This window comes from Malus sylvestris, chromosome 7 (assembly GCF_916048215.2).
Source record: "Malus sylvestris chromosome 7, drMalSylv7.2, whole genome shotgun sequence".
NCBI lineage: Eukaryota > Viridiplantae > Streptophyta > Magnoliopsida > Rosales > Rosaceae > Malus > Malus sylvestris.
In genome coordinates, this window is record NC_062266.1 from 13,665,498 (window position 1) to 13,686,412 (window position 20,915).

General features: G+C 37.6%; 1 pseudogene; it reads right to left on the minus strand.

Annotated features, from left to right (window-relative positions):
* Window positions 1–690: 690 nt before the first annotated feature.
* LOC126629260 (E3 ubiquitin-protein ligase At3g02290-like) lies at window positions 691–13,864 on the minus strand (annotated as a pseudogene).
* Between the last annotated feature and the right edge of the window lie 7,051 nt (window positions 13,865–20,915).

The following is a 20,915-nucleotide window of genomic DNA, read 5'->3' on the forward strand; positions in this document are numbered from 1 at the left end:
CAGTTCACACATTTGCCCTTGTAGTTAAGATGGCAAAATATGTGTCTTGTAGGGCAGGCACCTATTCGTCACTCACATTTTTCTTTTCTCTTCTTTTCCTCACTCACAATTTTAACCTAACTTTAAAAATGAGCTTTATAACACCACAATCAATATAATTTTAACCCAACTGAAAAGAAACTAATTCCATGTTATAAGTTTATAAACTCACATAAAATATATAACCTTTCATAAGTAATCAAAAGCTTACAAATGCCAAGTAAGAACTACTCAAAATAATGAATTCGGTGCATATTTCAATTAACAAACCACAAATAAAGTGGAATTCAAATTGATAAACTGGCAGAGGAAAATGCATTAACATTTCATGCTATCCGCCTTGATGATATTCATGAGTATGAGATTTTATTGAAATAGAAAATGAAATGAGCGAGAAAATAAAAAAGAATGTTCATCCTTTTTCAACCAGAAGAGCAAACCAAAAACAAAAACAAAAAGACAGAACTAAAAAAGAACCCATCTTTCAATTTTAGCTCTTTGACAACATTAAAAAAACATTACAATAAAATTTTGGAAATCGTTACTTATCATTCTTCAGAAGCATCTTTATGATTAATAGACATATTCAAGAAAAAGTAGAAATATGAATCCAAACAACCTCCAATGGATAAGCTAATAGGATCGTCCAGCCGACCACCAAATACTTCTAAAAATTATAAAAAAGTGGTGACTCTATTACATGCTTTTCTGAGACCGGGCGAGAAAAAGAAGGCAAAAATCTAAATTTTCCTCTGCCTTCAGTTACTGATAGTTTAAACTAAAATATTGTCTTGATTTGAAATCCGTCAAAGACTATAGCTATCCCCTAAACCACCACGTTACCCAAAAATTCTTTTATCAGCAACCTAGAAAACCACTAAACAACCACCATTCCAATAAATCTCACAGAAAACCCAAGAAAGAACAATGCACAGAATAATAGAAAAATATTGAAAGACAGGATTTACCTAAATGCTCACAATGAAGAAGAATTCTCGCCTATCATACGACGCATATTTCTGCATAACAAAAAAATTGCAAAAAATATGAGCCGCGTTTTAATCACCATTTCTTAACAACTATTCAGTAAAAGATCAAACAATCATGCCATAAAACATATTTGAGAAAAAAAGGGAACTAGATTTAAGTTGAGTAGGGTAAATAATTGAAGTGACTTTGAGACATTTAAGGTAAGATTTTTGTATCGTGTTGTCAGCCCAGATTTGTAACATAATTTTGTTCTGTTACATATTATCCAAATAGTAGATGTACTATTTTAATACAATAGCAACGCATTGCTTACAATAATAAAAGACAGATTAGACAAATATACAGGTACACCAGTGGCGAAGCTACATAGGGGCGAAGGGTGGCGGTCGCCCCTCCGCTCGCCGGAAAATAACCCAAAGAGCGAGTCCTAATCCCCTTTCGTTCGGCCGGAAACTGGAAAATACGGTGGTTTGGTTTTCTCGCATCTGTTGCTGCGCGGCACTTGCGCGCAGGGTTTATTTCTTATAAAAAATAATTTTTTTGAAGTAAAACTATGTCGTTTTACTTCCTTCATTAAAAATAAAATAAAATATTGGGGCCATTAGCCAATTACCCCGTCCCCCCATTCGCCATTACCAAGTTCCATTAGTGCCCTTTTCCATTAGTGCCCCAACCCAACCCCTTTCCGTTGGCCTTTCCATTTCAGTCGCCACGCCATCCTTCCCAATTTTGAGATGATTTTTTTTTTCTTTTCCAAATTTATATTATTTCAAACTCTAATTGATTATTTAATACTAATTTTGTTTAATTGATATAAAATTATAGGGTAATAAACTAATATGGTTATTGGTTATTGATTATTGATATGAATTTATGTTTATTAAAAAATGAAATAATTGTTTAGGGTAAAAATTGAATTCCTTATTATTGATTGATTAATTAAATTATTGAATAATGTATATGATTATTCATATTGATTAGTTGAATTAAATTTTTGTTTATTGAATCATTTGTATTTTGTATGATTATTAGTATTGATTAATTGAATTGTTGGTTTGATTTGTTATTAGTCATATTAGTATAGTCTACTCTAGGATTAAGAGTATAAGTTTTTTTTTAAGGAAAACTAACGAAAAGTCTAAAAAAACTTTAGTTTTAATGAAAAATGACAAATAAAGGTGTAGTGAATAGTACCAGGAAAAGGTAAAAAATGTGGTTTTTCGTTAACAGTAAACAGTACCGGAATGTTTTATTAAAACTTTCTTTTTTTCTTTACATTATACAGTTACGTAATGGAACGACTATGAAAGCACCATTGCGTAACAAAATAAGAGATTAATGGTTGAGTGATAGCATGATTGTTTACATTGAGAGATGTATTTGCTTTTATTGATAATGAGCTTATTATGCAACATTGCCGACAACAATTGTAATTTGTTTATATTGATAAATTATGGAAGACATTACTATATAAAGGGATTTGGTTGTTGCCATTTTTTTTAACGCACTCTTTTAAAATCGCCCCTCCCCCCGACAATTCCTGGCTTCGCCACTGAGGTACACCATCATGTATTTGTCTCATTTGTTGAGCCATATAGCAGGAACAATTGATATGCAACACATTAAGCCCGCGCATTGTTGTAGGAATGTCAAATGGATCATAAATATTGTAAGTGTTAAAATAAGGGAAACTTCTGAACAAACCATCAGTTGGCATGAGAGTTCCTTATAGGAAGGAATTGTTATGATGCGGTTACTACTGAGATAATTGTGAAACTGATCATGCTCAACTGGATATATTTAAGTATTGATAAAATGAGGATTACATGTATGAATGCCATATTAATTTTCATTATGGTTTTTCTCATAACCATAAAATAGGGCCAAGAATTTCGACTCACCATCCTCCTTTAGCACAGAGCAACTCGCTTCCTTTGTTAATAGACCAAAATAACACGCTCCTGTTGAGGAATGACTCCAACGCCACATAGCTGAAACATTACAAAGAAAATTATAAAAAAAATCCATGAATCCCTAGCTTTCATTTATTCAAAGCTAAAACTCGCAAAGCTTTTCGCATATTCATCATCTCTCTGATCATGAAATATTAAAATTAATAATAATCACTCAAATCATATTACAGTATATCACAAACTATGCCATTTGCTAATTGATCAATTTTAAGAAAATTTAAAATGAAAAAAAAGAAAAAAAATAGGAGTTGAATGAGAAATGAGAAATGAGTAATTACCATGTCTGGATTTGGAAGAGGCAGGAAGAGAAGGCCATGATCGGTGCTCAGTCTTCCTCTTCTTCTTGTAATTTATATTACCCTATCAAATTTGTGTTGAAGATTAAAGATCTGTAAAGAAAACAAGATTCTAGAGAGAGTTTAGACAGAGAAAGAATCTAGAGAGAGATTGAGTTTGTTGAAGAATAATTCTCATTAATTCATTCTCCAGTACAAGGTGTATGTTATACATAAATACTCACTAATGCTGACTAAGCATTCTAATACAACAAACTCTAACAAACCCAAACTTAACAACTAAGCTAAGTATCTAGGTATTAATCTGATACATTGTGTTCATGATTAGTAGGTGGTCCTTCAGTATCCTTAACACACCCCCTCAAGCTGAAGGGAGGAGAACAAACTGAAAGCTTGTGACTGAGAGTAGCAAAACGATCTGCAGATAAGGACTTAGTGAAAATATCAGCAATCTGGAAGAGAGTAGGAACATGATGAATGCTGATATGACCTTGAAGAACCTTTTCTCGAATGTAATGGTAATCAATCTCGACATGCTTTGTTCGAGCATGAAAAACTGGGTTCTTAGCTAATGCAATAGCACTTTGATTATCATAACAAATCACAGGAGTTCGAAGAAGAGGAAAAGAGATGTCTTGCAAAATTTTACACACCCAAGTGATCTCAGCAGTAGTATTGGCTAAAGACCGATACTCTGCTTCAGTGGATGATCATGCCACAGTAGTTTGCTTCTTGGCACTCCAAGAAATCAGATTTGGACCCAGGAAAACACAATAGCCACTAGTAGATCGTCTATCAAATGGACAACCGGCCCAATCAGCTTCAGACCAAGCTGTGAGAAACTGTTTGCCTGGTTTAAACCATAAACCTGAGTCAATAGTACCCTTGAGATAACGTAAGATCCTCTTGACAGCCTGTAAATGAATAGTTCTAGAAGCATGCATGTGCTGACACACCTGATTCACTGCAAAAGCCAGATCAGGGCGAGTCTAGGTCAAGTATTGAAGAGCACCAACAATTGATCTATAAAGTGTAAGATTGGAAAGAATAGTGCCAGAATGATCCAACTTGGCGGAACTCACTGGAGTAGAACAAGGTTTGACACCAAGCATATATGTCTTCTTAAACAAGTCCAAGGCATATTTGGATTGATGAATAAAAAGACTGGTAGAGGATCTGTGAACCTCAATGCCTAGGAAATAATGGATATCCCCCAAATCTTTGACAGGAAACAAAGATTGCAACTTTGAAATGATGGATTGACAAACAATAGTAGAACTCCCAGTGATGATAATATCATCCACATAAACCAATATAAAAGTAATAGTAGAGTCTTTCTTGATAAAAAGACTAGTATCAGATGAGGAAAGAGTAAATCCCAATGAGAGAATAGCACCATAAAATGCTTCATACTAGGCTCGGGGTGCCTGTTTGAGACCATAGAGTGATCTTTGCAGTTTAGAAACATGATGAGGGTTGGTTGGATCAATAAAACCAGGAGGTTGCACCATATAGACTTCCTTTTTTAGGGAACCATGAAGGAAGGCATTACTCACATCCAACTAGTGAATAAACCAACCATATGTAACTGCAATAGAGATGAAAATGCGAATTGTAGTAGGCTTAGCTACGAGACTAAAATTCTCAGAGAAATCAAGCCCTTCTTATTGATGAAACTCCTTGGCCACAAGCCGAGCTTTGTAGTGCTCTATAGAACCATCAACTTTGTGTTTGAGTTTGAACACCCATTTACAGCCTACCAAATTATATTGAGGATTATAAGGAACTAGAACCTAAGTACCGGTGGACTGGAGAGCTTGATACTCAGCCTGCATTGCTGCCAACCAGTTTGCATTCTTAGAAGCTTGTAGGTAGGTGGTTGGAGTAGGAGGAATAACAGTAAGGGAATCAACCATTGTAGGAAGAGGATGTTTAGTTGCATTGAATACTTTAGGCTTGTGTATTCCAGCCTTAGCCCTTGTAACCATGGGATGTGTATTAACGGGAATAGAAGATTCTGTAGTTTGATCAATGGATGCAGATTCTGGAGGTGGATCAATGGATGCAGGTTCTGTAGGTTATGGAGAAGAAGAGGGAGTGGGAAAGGCAGGTGGTAAATTTGTTGAAGTAAGAACTGGTATGGTAAAGGAAAAGGGAGAAGCTGATGGTGTAAGAGATGACAAAGAAGAAGTAGTAGGTGAAGCAGGGAGTTGCTTAAAAGGGAAGGAAGTTTCATCAAAGACAACATGTCGGGAAATGTACAGCTTGTTGGTAATTGGATCTAGACATCGGTATCCACTGTGATTCAAATTGTACCCTAAAAATACACAGAGCTTGCTCTTTGTGTCCAGTTTGTGAGAACTATAAGGTTGCAACCAAGGGTAACAGGCACAACCAAAGGTCTTCAAGGTGTGATACTTAGGTGCAACCTTGAACAATAACTCCCAAGGACAAGAGGAAAACTGAAAAGGTAGTCTATTGATGAGATACATAGAAGTTTGAAAAGCTTCTACCCAAAACTTGGAAGGCAAACCACTATGAGATAACAGAGTCCTACCCATTTTAACAATATGCCTGTGTTTCCTTTCTGCACAACCATTCTGCTGTGGAGTGTGAGGACAGCTCAACTGGTGTATAATGCCATGAACATTAAGAAAACCTTGTAAAACAGAATTGAGAAACTCACCCCCTGAATTAGATCTCAAGCACTGAATCTTACTATCAAACCAATTCTGAACTTTCAAAACAAATGTTTTAAGGACAGAACAAACATCAAACTTGAAGTGCAAAGGATAGACCAACTATATTTGGTGAAATCATCAACCAGAACAAGATAGTATTTATAGCCAGTACATGAAGGAGTGGGAGAAGGACCCTATACATCAGCATGAATGATATGAAATGGCCTAGTAGAGGTTCATGGTACAACAGAAAATGGAAGCCTAGAAGCTTTCCCAAATTGACAATGAGAACAAAAAGATTGTTTATGTACTGAACCAGCAACATGCAGTTGACTTTTATTAACAATCTTATTTAAAAACAACACTAGAAGGATGTCCAAGCCTTCTGTGCCATATATTAATGTCAGCTTGAGCTATCATAAGAGCATGAGGAGAAACAACAACCCCAGATATGCCATTAGATGCATTCCAATAAAAATGATAGAGGCCTCCTTCACTAGGGCCCTAAAAAAGCATCCTCCCAGTACGTAGGTCCTTGACATAGAATCCAAATGGATCAAATGTCAGAGAACACCAATTGTCATGAACAAATCGATATACGAAGAGCAAGTTATGAGATGCTTTAGGAACTAAAAGGACATTATTTAGTTTAAACACAGCATTAGCAGTTCAAATAAGGGCAGATCCAATGTGAGAAATGCAGATACCTTTACCATCACCAATAACTAGTTGTTCAGTGCCAGTATATGGAATTGCTGAGTTGAGAGAGGTAGGATCGGAAGTCACATGATGTGGAGCACCACTATCAGTAAGCCAGTAGGTTGGAGAATGGGAAACAGTCATGGCAGACATACCTACATGAGTGTTGGTGAAGCCTGGAGATTGCTGAGAGGCAAATTGAGAAAGACGACCACAACAAAAGGCACCATGACCATACTGATTACATAACTAACAAGGAAGATAACGTCCAGAGAAAAAGGATGATGAGCCCGCTTGATAGTGATTAGGAATAAAACCAGAGGATAAAGATCGTTTCTGATTCGGAGCAGAGCCAAGAACACCACCAAAATTACGATTAACACTAAAATTACGAGTCTGATGAGAACGATTCCGATTCTGAAACTTTCCTCTAGAATTTCCTCGAAAAGAATTGGAACCAGAAGAATGTTGTTGTGTTGTATAAGCATGAAAATGTGCTGAGGAGGAAGAAGATGATCGAGTCTTACGTTTCTGGAGCGAGATTTCTTTACTAAGGAAAAGCCCGTGAAGTTCATCAGTAGTCACATCTTCAGATTGCGTCTCAATGGAATCAACAAATGATTCATACTCATCAAGCACGCCAGAAAGAATATAAGTTACAAGATCATTCTCAAAGATCGGCTCACCAGCAGTGACCAGTTTATCTGAGATTTCTTTGATGGAGTTGAAATAGTCGGTCAACAAAGAGTCACCTTTCTGAATAGTCTGGATCTTGGAGCGAAGACTATAAACATCAGTGCGTGAAGCACCAGCAAAACGACGCTCAAGAGACTGCCAAAGAGATCGCGAAGCTGCCATCCCAATCATCAATGGAAGAAGATCCTCAGCAAGGGTAGAGTTAATCCAAATCGTCAGAATCTGGTCACGTTCACACCAAAAGTCATAAGCAGGGTTGAGAATTTGAGATCCAGAAGAATCACAAACAAATTCCGGTGGACATAGATCGTCGCCATTGACGAAACCTAGAAGCTTAAATCGTTTCAGAACAGAAAGGAACAAACTACGCCAGGTAATCTAATTCTAACGATTGAGTTTAATCAAAATCATTCCATCAACATTCTGAACCGTAATCGATGCAATTGAAGGGTGAAGCAGATTAGACATCTCGCCATGAGAATTAGGGCCAGAAGAAGGTGAATCAGAGGAAGTCACCATGAAAGCAACAAACAATTTTCAGAAAAAAAAGAAGAGAAAGATCTGTTTGGGAAGTAAGAAAATGCACACAAACGGAAGCAAAGGATAGAAGTCGTTAGACAGTGGCGAAGGATACCATGTTGAAGATTAAAGATCTGTAAAGAAAACAAGATTCTAGAGAGAGTTTAGACATAGAAAGAATCTAGAGAAAGATTGAGTTTGTTGAAGAATAATTCTCATTAATTCATTCTCCAGTACAAAGTGTATGTTATACATAAATACTCACTAATGCTGACTAAGCATTCTAATACAACAAACTCTAACAAACCAACACTTAACAACTAAGCTAAGTATCTAGGTATTAATCTGATACATTGTGTTCATGATTAGTAGGTGGTCCTTCAGTATCCTTAACAATTTGGACTTAATTCCCATAGAATAATAATAATAAATAATAAAAAATTAAAAAAAAAAAAAAAAAACTAGTATACAAATTTCATGACACCTATAAAAATCCACCATGCATACTTCTTTTAATTCTAACACAGAAACTTCATTTTAAACTAACATTCACACAATCCTAATCATTTGTGAATTACCATATTCTTATCATTATTTCAGCATGTCTTCTTATATATAAGGTGAGCTCAGACCAATCACTAAAGTTGCTAATGTACTTAGTGATCAAGCATAACTTACAATCTTTTTCAGTATCATCTGCTTTCCATTTCTTCCCAAAACCCAGGGATTTGGTGCCAGAACTGCATCTTCTCAGTTGTTGCATTATCTTCTTACAAATGAGTCATTGACTTCTCACGCCTAGAAACTATGCCATCACGCTGTAAACGTGAGTATCTCTGATCAGCATCGAAGGGGGTTGGCTTGGAAATGAGAGCTGAGTATCATTCAAGGGATTATTATGTAGCGTTGTGCCTACTCTTGGTGATGCCAAAGTGGCCATTTGAATAGGTAACGAAGGTGGTCGTCCATCAAGCCTTTGGAAAGGTGCACAATACTGCATGAACATGAGGAAATGCGAACAAATAAGAAATATGAAAATTAAAGTGAATCAAACCCATGGATCTTATTGGGATTGCCTTCATAAAAGCTAAGCATTTTGGAAAGAACATTTTCATTTAAAAATAACTTTGAAAATCTTTTTTTATTCAAGTATGTTGTCCCAAAATTAAAAGTGATAGATGCTTTCGAACAATTTACTTTGTAGCCATCATTAACACTACAATTTTTTAGAAGTAATGTAGGCGGATTTGTTTTAGTTGCATCAAGCTCTTCAGTTTCCAAGTGACATGCCAATTTATGGTCCACTACCCTTTCTTTTTTCAGACAATAAATCTAAAACATTGATATAACCAAATGCATCCGATAATAGAAAACTGAGTAAATTTCCTAGGAGAGTTCCTAAACGGAAAAACCAACAAATTATTGAGATGATCATGGCTTTTATACCTACCCCAGTGAATAGCTGCTGGAAAAAGTATCTCAGGAATAGCAATACCTATAATGAATTGCTCGAAAGCGCATATTCTTCGAATTCCTCACCGTAAGGACAGCAGCAAAGAGCACCCATCTCTGCATTTCTACCAATATATACAAAAGAGTGAACATTTGAGTATCTGAAGACAAATAACAGTTAAAAAAAAGGCTCACCATCTCTTATTAATTATTCGCAATGTATAGTAAGATCAAGTATCACATGCATACACAATAATATCTAGTGATAGGGTTGTTTACCACATACAAAAGTATGTTGTCCCAAAATTAAAAGTGATAGATGCTTTCGAACAGTTTACTCTGTAGCCATCATTAACACTACAATTTTTTAGAAGTAATGTAGATGGATTTGTTTTAGTTGCATTAGGCTCCTCAGTTTCCAAGTGACATGCCAATTTATAGTCCACTACCCTTTCTTTTTTCAGACAATAAATCTAAAACATTGATATAACCAAATGCATCCGATAATAGAAAACAGCGTAAATTTCCTAGGAGAGTTCCTAAACGGAAGAACCGACAAATTATTGAGATGATCATGGCTTTTATACCTACCCCAGTGAATAGCTGCTGGAAAAAGTATCTCAGGAATAAGCAATACCTATAATGAATTGCTCGGAAGCGCATATTCTTCGAATTCCTCACCGTAAGAACAGCAGCAAAGAGCACCCATCTCTGCATTTCCACCAATATATACAAAAGAGTCAACATTTGAGTATCTGAAGACAAATAACAGTTAAAAACAGGCTCACCATCTCTTATTAATTATTCGCAGTGTATAGTAAGATCAAGTATCACATTCATACACAATAATATCTAATGATAGGGTTGTTTACCACATGCAAAAGTATGTTGTCCCAAAATTAAAAGTGATAGATGCTTTCGAACAGTTTACTTTGTAGCCATCATTAACACTACAATTTTTTAGAAGTAATGTAGACGGATTTGTTTTAGGTGCATCAGGCTCCTCAGTTTCCAAGTGACATGCCAATTTATGGTCCACTATCCTTTCCTTTTTCAGACAATAAATCTAAAACATTGATATAACCACATGCATCCGATAATAGAAAACTGCGTAAATTTCCTAGGAGAGTTCCTAAATGGAAGAACCGACAAATTATTGAGATCATCATGGCTTTTATACCTACCCCAGTGAATAACTGCTAGAAAAAGTATCTCAGGAATAAGCAATACCTATAATGAATTGCTCGGAAGCGCATATTCTTCGAATTCCTCACCATAAGGACAGCAGCAAAGAGCACCCATCTCTGCATTTCCACCAATATATACAAAAGAGTCAACATTTAAGTATTTGAAGACAAATAACAGTTAAAAAAATGGCTCAGCATCTCTTAATTATTCGCAGTGTATAGTAAGATCAAGTATCACATTCATACACAATAATATCTAGTGATAGGGTTGTTTACCACATGCAAAAGTAGGGATAAAAATACTTGCAAGAGAACAAGGTAGTTGTAGTATAAACGGCTCAAGTAAGGTCGTTTTCCGCAAGAATTGAATGAATAATTTATGTAAATACCAAATCTTAATTAATTATTTGAAAACAAAGTTTGGAAGATGTTGATTTTATGACCTAAAATATTAAAAACGAATTTAATTAATAATTAAATAAAAAAAATTAAAGAAACCAATTTGAAAAGGGAACAATCTTAGAAAATAATGATAAAAGGACACTAGGGTTCCGCCATCACCTGAACAATCTTATGTAGTTTTACCAATTACTTATGAATTACACATGCAACTTTGAACGTTAGGTTTTCCTTATGCATATTGTACTTGTGGCATTCAAGTTAGAACGTATATCAAACATACAATCTGTTTGTGGCATTCAAATCAAATATAAACATCCATGACTCATTACGCTTTGTGAAAACCCTTTGAAAACCATGCAACTCCTAAGACATGGCATTCACCTTAGGTGAACTTACAACTATCAATCACAAGAAGCAATACTCAATCCTCCGATGGCATTCCGACCGAATTGCATCCGATTACTTATCTAAACATCCTAATGGTAGCTAAGCATTAAGATATAGAGACAGTTTAAACACAGTGATTAGTAATTCAAAGCAAACAACAACAACAAAGTCTTTTCCCACTAAGTGGGGTCAGCTATATGAATCCTAGAACGTCATTGCGCTCAGTTTTGTGTTATGTCCTCCGTTAAATCCAAGTACTCTAAGCCTTTTCTTAAAGTCTCTTCCAAAGTTTTCCTAGGTCTTTCCTCTACCCCTTCGGCCTTGGACCTCTGTCCCGTGGTCGTATCTTCTAACTGGAGCGTCAGTAGACCTTTTTTGCACATGTCCAAATCACCATAACCGATTTTCTCTCATCTTTCCTTCAATTTCGGCTACTCCTACTTTACCTCGGATATCCTTATTCCTAATCTTATCATTTCTCGTGTGCCCACACATCCAACGAAGCATCCTCATCTCTGCTACACCCATTTTATGTACATGTTGATACTTCACCGTCCAACATTCCTTGCCATACAGCATCGCTGGCCTTACTGTCGTCCTATAAAATTTTCCCTTGAGCTTTAGTGGCATACGGCGGTCACATAACACGCCGGATACACTCTTCCACATCATCCATCCAACTTGTATTCTATGGTTGAGGTTTCCATCTAATTCTCCGTTCTTTTGCAAGATAGATCCTAGGTAGCGAAAGCGGTCACTCTTTGGTACTTCCTGATCTCTGATCCTCACCCCTAACTCATTTGGGTCTCCATTTGCACTGAACTTGCACTCCATATATTCTATCTTTGATTGGCTTAGGCTTAGACCTTTAGATTCCAACACTTCTTTCCAAAGGTTAAGCTTCGCATTTACCCTTTTCTGAATTTCATCTATCAACACTATATCGTCTGCGAAAAGCATACACCAAGGAATATCATCTTGAATATGTCCCGTTAACTCATCCATTACCAATGCAAAAAGGTAAGGACTTAAGGATGAGCCTTGATGTAACCCTACAGTTATGGGGAAGCTTTCGGTTTGTCCTTCATGAGTTCTTATGGCAGTCTTTGCTCCTTCATACATATCCTTTATAACTTAGATATATGCTACTCCTACTCTTTTCTTCTCTAAAATCCTCCATAAAATGTCTCTTGGGACCCTATCATACTCTTTTTCCAAATCTATAAAGACCATGTGTAAATCATTTTTTCTATCTCTATATCTTTCCATCAATCTTTGTAAGAGATAGATTGCCTCCATGGTTGAGCGCCCTGGCATGACCTCGAATTGGTTGTCTGAAACTCGTGTCTTTTGCCTCAATATATGCTCAATGACTCTCCCAGAGCTTCATTGTATGACTCATTAGCTTAATACCCTTATAGTTTATGCAATTTTATACGTCGCCCTTATTCTTGTAGATAGGCACCAAAGTGCTATTTCACCACTCATTTGGCATCTTATTCGTTTTCAAAATCCTATTGACAAAGTCTGTGAGCCATGCGATACTCGTCTCTTCCAAGACTTTCCACACTTCGATCGGTATATCATCTGGACCCACTGCTTTTCTGTGCTTCATCTTTTTCAAAGATACAACCACTCCCCCAAAGAAGTACCCCTTTCATGTCCTTCATTGAAAAGCTTATGAAAATAATGAGTTCTCGGTAGCAAGAACCTTTCCATCCTCATCATTGACACACCTCACTTGGTTTAGGTCCCTTGTCTTCATAAGCAATTAAAGAAAAACTACATATTCATGCTAAGGCTCAAGGCATTGCCCTAGCAAACGGAGATTAGTTACGAACAACCATAAAACAAAAGGAATTTTATTGAAATAGAAAAAAGATAGAAAACATCTTGAAATACAAATCATCAAAGTCTAGCTAAGTTCTCCAAAATGATGCATTCGTTATTTTCTAATGGCTAAATCGCCTTATTTATACTACTACACAATAAAATCCTACCTAGAAAATATCTTCTAAAAACTAGGAAACATAATAGAATAAGATAACTAGGAAATAAAAGGTTTCCTATTTAAACTGAAATTCGGACTTTTCAGAAAATCACATTTTTGACCAACCAAATCAACTCAGATTTGGTCCCAAAATGTCTCTTTTGAAAACTGAAGACGTCCCATACAAATCTTCAAAAATAATCTTCCTCAAAATATGCCATTTGGGAAAGCTCACACTAGACTTTTATTTCATCGCCACGGTCAAACAGCTCGGTGGAAAAATCTAGAATTTTGTCATAATCATCTTGAAAGAATCATGGACATCCTCCAATTGGAATCATTCCAAAATCCATCCGTTTGATCATTTTTTGCTTAAGAGGAAGTCGAATTTCCTACATTGAAAATACATAACAAAGTATCAAAATTCTACCAAAGTAACCAATAAACTATGAGTAAGATTAGGGTAAGGTATATAAAATAATATGGACTCATCACCTAGTATTAAAGCTCTTCTAAGTTTCACTCCAAAACCTCAAGTTACAGCTTTAGATTATTATCATTAGGGGTGGGTTCGGTTTAAATCGTTCAATTTTTTTCCAAAACCGAAACCAAACCGAAATTTCGGTTCGGTTCATTTTTTTTGGTTTTTTTCGGTTCGGTTTTTTCCGGTTCGGTTTCGGTTTTTTGTTTTTTTTTTTCAAAAAATGAAAAACATTGAAATTTTAACATATCCAACACAATCATAACATAAGCATTCTAACTAGAATCAAAGAACAATGAAAATAAACATTTAAAGTTGAACTAAAATCATCAATCAAGTCTTCCAAAGTCCAAACTAACAACCTCACAACACAAAAATCATACAAATGACTTAGAAAATTTAAATTGTATGATGTTTTTCAAAGATCAAGGTTGTTTGCTTGTAACTGCTTGTTGACAACTTGATTAGTAAAAGTAATGTGTGGGTGGATTTATTTAGTGTGTGTTGGATTCTTTTCCATCACAAATTACTCTCAAGTAATCTACCCGAAATAAATATTTATGGATTCTATTACATGTTATATGAGAGTGTATTTGGAAAAGAAAGCTGGGGCAGAAGTAGACAGTGCTATAGAGATGGATGTAGGTACTTCAGGAGGAGTTTTGGTTCCGGAACCTTATATGGGGGAGAAATAATAGGTTAGGGTTTAGAGTTTTTATAGGCCTTTTAAAAATATTTTGAGCTTAAAGTTTGGCAACACATTGAGTTTAGCACATTTTAACTTACAAATTGGGTTTAGAAAATAATACCCAAAACAAATAATTAAATAAAAAATTAATTTAATTAATTCGGTTCGGTTCGGTTTGGTTCAGTTTCTAGATCACTAAAATCAAACCGAACCAAAAGAATTCAGTTCAATTCGGTTTTTTCAATTCGGTTCGGTTTGGTTTTCGGTTTTCAGATTTCGGTTTTCGGTTTTTTGAAAACATCCCTAATTATCATATTCATACACGATAATATTTATATATACTAAAGTTCAAGAAAAACATTGTTCATCATGTGAGAAAGCCCATTGACCAACAGTGAAACGACGGATTTGCCCCTGCGTGGTTTGTATGCCCGCCACAATTCCATCATTCTTCACCTTTAGCTTTCGACCATATTTTCTTCACTTTACCCTTCTGTTCTTCTCTCTCAGAAACCACAAACAACAAATCAATTTTTACAAATTCTTTCACACTTAATCTCACCCTAAAACCAACAAATTCCAAAAACCCTCGAGCCCTCTATTAAATCGAAAAAACATCATCTTGGCCAATACTTGAATCTTTCTTGGGAATTCTCGTCTATCCTTGAGATTTTCTGGATGGGTTTTGGTTAGCGGGTCGCGAATTTAAAAGGGTTTTGACTTTGGGAGGAGATGAAGATCGAGTGACGATGATCGGAGTTCATCGGCATGTGGATGATTCCAATGGCCCATTGGTTATCAATCATGGTGATTCCTAGGGTTTCTGGTGTGTAAATTTTTAGGGATTTTGTTTGGATTTTTTGTAAGCAACTCTCTGTTTGGGTTAAAACTTGAACTTTGAGCTCAAGAAGGAGTTGGCCCAAAAGAAAGAAGTCTAGAAGGAGAAAAGCCCGAAGCCCAGCCAAAGCCCAGAAAGCAGGAGAGGCCATTTTCTGATTAGGTGTAGACCATTTGAACCACTTGCTCACCTACTTAGAGGTCAAGTGGTATAGACCAGCCAGCTAATCAGCCCAAAAGCACTTTATAGTGGCAATACAAGTAAAAAGCTGATGAGTCATTACCCTTCAAGTTGCATTCGGGCAAGATTACTGTTACAGGAGGCTAAGCCGAAGTGTCTATAAAAGAAGAAAGAGAAATCAGAGATAAGGACACTCAATCAAACAAACAAATACAAGCACAAACTCTGCTCAAATCAGATTTGCCTTCAACGAAGCTGTAGTCAGCCCAAGTCTTCATCCCTTTCGGGATCAACCCTCACCCAAAGCCTTTGTAATAGCTCTGCTACCTTGTCTAGAACTTGATGTAGTATCGATTTCCTTTTGTAAACACATCTCCTTACCCCTATTTCAAAGCTCTCAAACCCCTTGATAAACCATAAAGATAGGAAGTTGCAAGACGATCAGCCTTGCCCAATAAGGTGAAACCTTACCCGACCCTCTTTGTTTTTATCTTTTCATTAAGTAGTTTAGCAATATGTTGTATACTTCCAGTTGTATCCAAGTTATTTCTGGCAAGTTGATGATTAAAAAGGCTCCTCAATTCTTGAATCCGATTTAAATATGTCTTCACAGATTAAATCAGATCTAAGTTCTAAGCCCTCAGACATCTAAGATTGATCATTTAAAAGTCCTTGGTCTCAAGGCATAAAAAAAGAACCTTATGTAAACTTAACCCATCCACGATAGTCTTTGATAAACAAGAAGTCCGATGTTACTTGGGGCGCAAGTAATCGACCTATCCCTTAGTGTTATTTTATATTATGATTATCGTAGAACGTTTGAGCATAAAAGGAATTCTGATGGGAAGCCTCAAGGCCTACACCTAAGGTCCTACAAAGGCACCTATTTGGATTCTTTCGGCTTTTCGGGTTCGGGTAATTAGAAGTATAATAGGCATAATACTTCTGTAATCAATGAAACAAACATTATATATTCAAGTATTGGGTTAGTTCCTGATTGGAAACCTCAAGGCCTACACCTAAGGCCCCACAAAGGCACCTTTCATAACTAAAACAGCCTCTCGGATATATATACAACTAAAACTCAACATTCGTTTTATATCTGTCATGCTGAAGATGACAGTGGCACGCCTGAGCACTTAAAAGTTAATCTTGATTGTGAGTCTCAAGGCCTATACTTAAGGCCCCACAAAGGTACCTTTCAAAGTTAACTCTGTCCTTCTCTTTCAGCCTTGCCCGACAAGCCCACCAGTGAAGCAGAAGCCCGACAGAAAGCATCAACCGGTGCCAACCTCTCGGGGAGTTGTGTGCTCGTCGGCTAGGAAGCATCCCCAACGAAAATTCTAGCCACGAACATAGTTTTGGCACGCCCGGTGGGATATCTACTTGATCAAAAGAAATATGTCAAAACTACCAGAAGATTTGCAAACTACTTTGTTACAAATGTTGCAAAGACTGAAGAACGCGTCCGCGGGTTTCAAACGGGAAGCCAACCTGGTTATAAGACCAACTATTCATATATCTTTACCACAACTTGGGGAAAAAGATGATAGGGAAAATGAGAGACTTAAAATCAACCAGCCAGAGGAAGCAGTGATGGACAAACCTGCGGATCCCTTCTCAGATGCCCCAATAAATATGATCAGTATGGCATGGGCTGAGAAGGGGAAAGAAAATGTTACAAGGGAAGAAGAAAAAAGATTGGTTGACAAATCCACAAGAGGGGTGATCAAATTGCCTGAACATCCAAAAGCAGCCATAATCAAAGGGATGGTTCTATGCAGTAATGCCAATGCGAGTGTGAGCTCGAAATACCACCCACAGGAGTCCTCATGGATCATGAACTGATCAGGAGGAATGAAGAAGAAAAAAGAAAAGAGACCTATGAAAAAGTTAGATGAACTGCAGGAAGGGATACTTCCCGAAGTTTTTTCAGTGGTTAGGAGGCGATTCCTAACCTAGAGCTTTATCAGAGATATTTCGCAATCATGAAGTTTCTGAGGAGGCAGAAGATAAAGATGTCAAAAAGCCAAAAGAGAGAGGTGTAGAGCATTCTCAATACGGCCATATGGGGAGGGAAGTCAAGAGGAATGATAGGATAACAAATCCTGTCAAAAAAGATAACCCTGCCCGCCTCGGGCGAAAATGGTACGTGGTTGGGAAAAATGGACAGCCCGTTAAACAAATGGGTGCCTCCATAGTCAAAAGGGTCCAAAGGCAACACAAAGCCTACATGAACTCCTTAAAGACTCATGCGACGTCTGAAGCATCCAAGAATCAAAAGTTGGAGAAAACGTCATCTGAAGGGAGTAGTCAGTTCCGCTGGTTGAGTAAAAAAGAGGTGGAAAAGGCTAATAGCAAGACAGAAGGCAAGGGAAACCATGTACCGCAAAGCCTGCACCCTGGGAAATATAGGATCTTGAGGAGAGCTCAAGAAGATATGATCATGGTGCCAACTCCTGGATGGAAAACAGAGCCTATCTGTTTTAGAATTGTTTCACCTGAAAGAAAACCACCTTCTCTATCATTAGTGGATCCTTTCAGTGAAGTTCCAAAGCAAACACAGTATTCGAGCATGAATCAACAAGAGGGGGCACCAGAACCACTACTTCCAGCAGATGCGATAGCTTGGTTAGATGAGTTCATAGACCAGATTGGGAGCAATAAAGAATAACTGCCAGAGCCTAGCAAATTTCATATCAACATGGCGTATGTGTTATCCGTCGTTATGGAAGGTGACTATGTGACAACTGAGCTAATGATGGCCCATGTCAGTGTTGAAGTAGCTGAAAATGGAGAGTCGGGAAGAGCTGAATCATCCGAAGCATCCAAGGATGGTCCTTTAAGGATCTATACAGATAAGATGGTGTTCATCCGCCCAAACATTTTGCTTGCCAATCATCTTAAGCCAATATACGTTACAGCCCATTTGGAAGGGGTTCCTTTCAAAACAATTTTAATTGATGAAGGAGCAGCTGTTAACTTACTGCCAGCCAAACAAATGAAAAAGTTGGGGAGAGGCACAGAAGATCTTATTCCTACAGACCTCACGGTTTCAAGCTTCTCGGGCTCTATCACCAAGACTTATAGGATATTGCCTTTAAAAGTGGATTTGGGGTCTAAACAGATCATGATGACATTCTTTGTGGTAGATTGCACTTCCACCTATGGAGCCTTACTTGGAATCCACCAACGTTTTGCCATACCCTCCACTCTACATCAACAAGTGGCTGTTTATCATGAGGCAGGCACAGAGGGACTAGGTTTTTGGGAGATGGTAGAGGCCGAATCACGACCATTTCTCCCTACAACCAATGTTGCAGAAGCAAGTTTCTACAATCCCAACATAGGAATTTTGAAATGTTCAGGAGCAGATGAGAACGGCCGCCTTACCAAGGTGACGGCCCAAAAGCTTTTAGAACAAGGAATGCTCCTTACTAGAGAGGAATGGGATAGGCCTTGTATTGTCCCAACGCCCTTACACCATCAATGACAGAACAAAAAAGGAAGGATCAGGTAATGGCAGTCAGGTCCCTGATTAAAAGGTTGTTGGTGTATGGGGAGAGAAGAAGGCAAGAAAGGGAGTTCTTAGAAAAAGAAGAGCAGGAATGGCAGCTAGGAGCTTCGACCAGCCAGGATGAAAGCAGGGAAGAATCTTATAGAGAAGAATTGGAGAGGGCCATACAAATGGCCGAGTGCATATATGACCTAGATGGGCCAGATGACTTGCCCGAAAGCCCGGAGTTGGTTGAATTTTTGTGTGCAAAACCTGATAAGCCACCACCAGAAGTTCAGGATCCTTTGGAATTTATTGATCTAGGGACAAAGGAAGATCCAAGACCAATACAAATAAGTGGTTTATTAGAGACTAATGATCGGGCAAAGATTATTTTTCTTTTGCAAGAATTTAAAGATTGTTTTGCTTGGCATTATATTGAGATGCCAGGTTTAGAATCAACCTTAGTGGAACACAGAATGCCCATCAAGGAAGGATATAAACCTGTTAAGCAAGCACCGCGAAGGATGTCAAAGGAGATAGAAGAGAAGGTCAAAGAAGAGATTGAGAGGCTAGTAAAAGCTAGGTTCATTAGACCAGCCAGATATGTAGAGTGGTTAGCCAACATTGTACCCATTTTAAAGGCCATAACAAAAGCAGTACGATGTTGTGTTGATTACAAAAATATTAATAGTGCTACACCAAAAAATGAGTATCCCATGCCTATGGCAGATCTATCCATAGATGTAGTAGCAAAACACAAAGTTTTATCTTTTATGGATGGAAATGACGGGTATAATCAGATAAAGATGGCCCAGGAAGATATACATAAAACAGCTTTTAGGTGTCCCGAGCATGTGGGGGCATATGAATATTTGGTCATGTCATTCGGGCTCAAGAATGCTGGTGCAACCTACCAAAGGGCAATGAATGCTATCTTTCATGATCTGATTGGCCATAACATGGAGGTATATATTAATGACATCGTGGTGAAATCCAAAACAGAAGAGCAGCATCTGATAGACCTCAGGCAAGCATTGACAAGAATGAGGATCCACAAAGTGAAGATGAATCCAAAGAAGTACGCGTTTGGAGTAAGAGCGAGCAACTTCTTGGGATTCCTGGTTCATCAAAGAGGTGTAGAAGTGGACAAAAACAAATCGCGGGCAATAATGGAGTCGCCTTCACCCACCAACAAAGTGCAACTCCAGAGGCTGCTAGGCAAAATTAATTTCTTGAGAAGATTCATTGCCAATTTAGCGGGCAAGATCCAGCCGCTGACTCATTTGCTAAAACTGAAGGATAAAGAGAATTTCGCGTGGGGACCACCACACCAAAGGGCTTTCGACAGTATCAAAGCCTATTTGACTTCTCCACCAGTGTTAGTACCACCTCAAAGGGGAAAACCCTTAAAGCTATATATCTCTGCTTCAGAGAAATCAATCGGGAGTTTGCTAGCTCAAAACAATGAAGGCAGGAAAGAGCAGGCGGTGTACTACCTCAGTAGAATTCTGATCGAGGTAGAAACAAGATATTCTCCAGTGGAAAGATTGTGTCTAGCTTTGTATTTTACTGCCAGTAAGCTGAGGCATTACATGTTACCTTGTCACGTGCATATCATTGCCAAGACAGATGTGATAAAGTACATGTTGTCAAAACCAATGCTACAGGAAGAATTGGGAAGTGGATTCTAGCATTATCAGAGTTCAGCTTTCAATATGTACCCCAAATGGCAGTCAAAGGCCAAGCAATTGCTGACTTCTTGGCGGAGCATCAAGAGTCTCTAGATGAGATAATCAATATCCTGGGAACCCTGGAAGTTACTAGTGTTTGGATCCCGCCAAGCAAAGATATCTTGGGCAAAGAAGAGTGGATCCAGCAAGAGATAAGAAGAGTAACTGGCCTCTGGGTTACTCATTGG